Source organism: Mandrillus leucophaeus, unplaced genomic scaffold, assembly GCF_000951045.1.
Source record: "Mandrillus leucophaeus isolate KB7577 unplaced genomic scaffold, Mleu.le_1.0 Scaffold1630, whole genome shotgun sequence".
In the NCBI taxonomy this organism is placed as follows: domain Eukaryota; kingdom Metazoa; phylum Chordata; class Mammalia; order Primates; family Cercopithecidae; genus Mandrillus; species Mandrillus leucophaeus.
In genome coordinates, this window is record NW_012101622.1 from 64,332 (window position 1) to 69,147 (window position 4,816).

A 4,816-nucleotide genomic window follows, 5' to 3' on the forward strand; every position below is an offset into this window, starting at 1 on the left:
ATATTTTTAAGAGTGGAGTGGGCATGTTCTACCATGACTTGTCCTTGGGGGTTATATGCGATGCCTGTGAAATATTGGATATTCCATGTGTGACAAAATTGTTGAAACTGTGAGCTGACATAAGCTGGACCATTATCAGTTATAATTTTGGTGGGCTGTCCCATAAATTCAAAAGTTAAAAGATTTTGAATGACATATCAAGTTGACTTTCCAGGCAGAGTGTGTGCACTAATTAAACAAGTGTTGGTATCAATAGAAACATTTATATATCTAAGTTTTCCTAATTCAGGGATGTGTGTAATATCTGTTTGCCATGACTGATTGGGTTCTAGCCCTCTAAAGTTAATACCTGTGGAAGGAGGGGATGAGCCTGTGAGCTGATAATCCAGGCATTGCAGGATAATTTGTTTAGCCAGCCTCTGGGTAAGTTGAAATTGCTTAGATAGGTTTCTCCAATTTTGGTGGAAAAATTGATGCGATTTGGTGGCTTGGTCAAGCAGTGATGTCATGACTTCTGGGTCTACTTGTTCATTTTCATAAGCCAATGGGCCAGGCAGAGAGCTATGGGTTCGAATGTGTGTGATAAAAATAGGATATGAATGTTGATCTAGCAATTGCTGAAGTCAAAGAAAAAGAGCACACAGGATGGGCTCAAGATTGGATTTAATTAAGGCTGTTTTAAGGTTCTGCAATAAATAAACCGAGTAAGCTGAGTCACTCACTATGTTGATGGACTGAGTGGAAAAAGTTTCCAAGGCCAGTACCAGGGCCCCAATTTTAGCTTTCTGAGTGCTAGTAATCCCAGATTGAGTGACTGAATGATGTGGTCTCCACCAGACTGCCAGTTTTCCACGTTTAGCAGAACCATCAGTAAACAGTGTTAAAGCATTAGGTATGGCAGAGTAAACTACTTTTGTGGGCAAGATTACTGGCATATAAGATAAGAAATGAAGAAGTTTATCAGCAGGAAGTTCATATTCTATTTGTCCTGTGTAATCAGAGAAAGCTATTTCCAGATATATTGATAAGGGCAACACTGCTTCGAATTGCTTTTTACTTAAAGGAATCCTGATGATATCAGGATCATAACCTAGGAGCTGATTGCCTCGTTTTCAGCCTGAATAAATGTCTGTAGTAATTAACTGAATATAGGGAGCTAGTGTTTTAGTCCCAGTATGTGAGCAAAAAACCCATTCTAGGAAGCATAGCCTGGGGGCCATTTGCCCTATTAACACTTTAGGGGAGTGTTTGGTGGGAAAGATAAACAATTGAATTGAATACAATTGAATACGGTGGATCAGTGTGATTTAACTGCTTCTGAGAGATGGCTTGCTCTATTTCCTCAATTTCCCTTTTTGCCGCAGGGGTTACATATCTGGGAGACTCCAGGGCTGGATTGCCCTTTAAGAAAGAAAACAGGTTGTGTAGCTTATCAGTAGGAATTCCCAAAGTGAGTTGAAGCCAATTAATATCTCTCAGTAATTTTTGATAAACATTTAAGGCATGTAAGTTGCTAGTATTTAATTTAAACTTTTGAGGTCTTACTCACCAGGAAGTTAGTGTGTACCTAACATATTTCCAAGGAGAAGAAATCTGTACGTTCTCAGGTGCAATGATTAGACCTTTTAGCTGTGTATCCTTTACAACAGAGGAATATAAATTAAAATATTGGCTCCGTTGGGGCTGCTAGTAGAATATCATCCACAAAATGAATATTTGTGCAATCAGGAAATTCTTTTCTACTAGGGAGCAAAGCTTGATTTACGTGATACTGACACATGGTAGGACTGTTTAGCATTCCTTGAGAAAGCATTTTCCAATGAAATCAACAAACTGGCTTTTCATTATTGGTAGCTGGTGTTGTAAATGCAATTTTTTTTCTCTGTCCTGTTCTGCTAGGGGAATCGTATAAAAAGAATGTTTTATGTCAATAACAATTATAGGCCAATCTTGAGGAATTGCTGTGGGGGAAGGGAGCCCCTGCTGAAGGGATCCCTTAGGTTGCAAATTGGCATTAATAGCACGTAGGTCATGCAAAAGTTTCCATTTCCCAGACTTTGGGGGAATGATGAAAATCGGTGAATTCTAAGGGCTGTTAGATAATTCAACACGCCCAGCTTTCAATGGCTCTTCAAATAATTCATTGGGCCCTCTGTAATTTCTCTCCATTCAGAGGTTACAGTTTTATTTAAATTGGATTTGGAGAGAGTCACATTAGGGTCAAGCAAGAGATAACAGTGGCTATTATCAGAAAGAGATCTTTTAAATTCTTAAATTTTACTTAAATCTTAGCAGAGAATTATAATTTGGGACACCTCTGTATACAAGAAACACATCAAATTTTTCTGTGGGCCACCTGCCCAGCTGGAAAGCTGAGCAGGCAGGTTCCGGTGCAGCATTTGCGTTGTGCTTGCTTAGGTGCTGCAGTTTTTTATCTGCACCGCTTCTTTCTGCGTGTGCCGCTCCCTACTCCCGCAGCTGGGCAGCTGCTGCAGGCTGGGTGAACCTTCCCATGCACACCTTCTGCTCCTCCCTAGCAGGCCAGCTCTGGCACACTGGGCCTGGCTTTTCGTGGACACTGCTGCTACGGAGGCCGAGTTTTTAGGAGCATTTGCTAGCTGTGTTTGCGAGCTTCCCTGCTTCGGAGCCTTTCTTTCTATTTACTGCCTGCTTGGCTGCAGCACTCTGGCCTCTGGCTTTTTCTTAACCCTTTATGTACCTGATTGCCTTGCTGATCTTGCATTACCAAGCAGGCTAAAAGCTCCCCTTCTAATGCCGCTTGCTTTAGACAGGGTCTCACAGGTATAGCCTGTCTCCTGTCCTTTTTCCTATCTCTTGGAGGAGTTGGCTCAGGAAAAACCTCGTGTTTCCTTTTTGTTATTCTGGCCCGGTGATATATCGGGGCTGAAGGAAAAGGAGGTGATAAGACAGGTTATGGATCCTCCTCCCCCTTTTTAGGCTCTTCTGTGTATAATGGAGCCAAGTCCTCCCTAATTAAAGCCCATAGCATTAGAGGTATTACTGGGACCCATTGCCCTTGTGCATAATGCTGTTTAAGATTTCTCCCCACTTGTTCCAAGAGCTTTATGTCTAGCGTGCCTTTTTCTGGAAACCATGAGCTTTGGCTTACACCAGTTTGCCTTAAGTCATTTAATTGAGCCTGACAAACTGAGGTTCTGCTAGCCTCAGTTTCAACACTTTTATATACTGTTTCTGTTGAGCTGGTAACTGTTGTCTCATGATGAAACCTCAGCCTGAACAATTCCCCCCCAAACTTGGAGATCCTGAGTGGGCACCAATGACTTACTGATTACCCACTGACCACAAGGTTCCTTTTTCACCTTCATGTTCAGGGTGTCCATTGCACTTCCTTTGCTGCAATAATCATGTCAGGGTCACCACCTGCGGGGTTCTGTCCTGCAGACCCTGACTCAACGACAGATGAATAATGTACGCTGACACAGATCTTATGCTTGTCGTTCCTGCTGAGCATCCAGGTCACTTACAGACTCCAAGAAGAGTCCCATCAGCCGCAGCCCCGACTTGTTGGCCCTCCCAGCATTTATTTTAGCACACATTTAATGACAGAAGTCTCAGGTAAACACCACTAGAAGGTAATTACTGTTGCCGAACCCCCGTGTAGAGAGCAATCATGCACCTGTGGATGATCAGAGGTTAGTTTTAGAACCACATGAGTAAACAAACTATTTAGATAAACTACTCTATATTCCTGTATTAATTCCCCTTGCTATAGTTCAAAGAGAATTAGGCCGCCTTCAGACAAATTATCAGAAGCTATGCAAAACCCCCTGGCCTTCCAAGAATGTTTGTGTTTTATAGTTTTCTCCACCATCTTGACTGAACCCCTACACTAATGGGAGAGACTCCGGGACAAACCCTGGCATGGTGGAAACAAGTGGGCAGACCCAAACATTTTAATGATAGAGACAGCTGGGTGACCACAGGCATTCTAATGTGAGAGACTCCTGGCCAAACCCAGGCATTCTAATGGAGAGACTCCTGGCTGACCACAGGCAGTCTAATGATAGAAACATCTGGGCAACCCAGGCATTCTAATGGGAGAGACTCCTGGGCGACCCCAGGCAGTCTAATTAAAGTGAATTAATTAAAGTGAATGTTTGGCTTAACAAAACATTCTAATAGGAGAGACTCCCAGCTGACTAAAGGCATTCTAACAGGAGAGACTCCTTGCCAACCCAAGCAGTCTATGGATAGAGACACTTTGGCAACCTCAGGCATTCCAATGGGAGAGATTCCAGGCTAACCCCAGCAGTCTAATAATAGAGCCACATGAGCAACAGCAGGAATTCTAATGGGAGAGACTCCTGGCTGAATCCAGGCAGTCTAATGATAGAGGCATCTGGGCGACCCCAGGCATTCTAATGAAAGGGACTCCTGGCTGAACATTCTAGTGGGAGAGACTCCTGGTCAACCTCAGGCAGTCTCATAATAGAGAAACCTGGGTGACTCCAGACATTCTAATGGGAAAGACTCCAGGCCAACCCTGGCAGTCTAATGATACAGACAACTGGACAACCCCAGGTATTCTAATGGGAGAGACTCCTGGCTGACCCCAGGCAGTCTAATGGTAAAGACATCTGGACGACCTCAGGCATTCTAATGGGAGAAAACACCAGCCAACTGCAGGCCATCTAATGATAGAAACAACTCAGTGAGCCCAGGCATTCTAATGGGAGAGTCTCCCAGGTGACCCCAGGCATTCTAATGATAGTGACACCTGGGAGAACCCAGTCTTCCTTTTGGGAGAGACACCAGCTCAACCCCAGGCATTCTC

General features: G+C 43.6%; 1 long non-coding RNA gene across 1 annotated transcript in view; it reads left to right on the top strand.

Annotated features, from left to right (window-relative positions):
- The window catches only part of LOC105536834, a 30,635-nt gene extending 27,031 nt beyond the window's left edge, over positions 1 to 3,604 (top strand). The window contains exon 3 of the long non-coding RNA XR_001005626.1: positions 3,354 to 3,604. This is a non-coding gene — a long non-coding RNA (uncharacterized LOC105536834). The remainder of the gene's footprint in view (positions 1 to 3,353) is intronic.
- Positions 3,605 to 4,816: the final 1,212 nt, after the last annotated feature.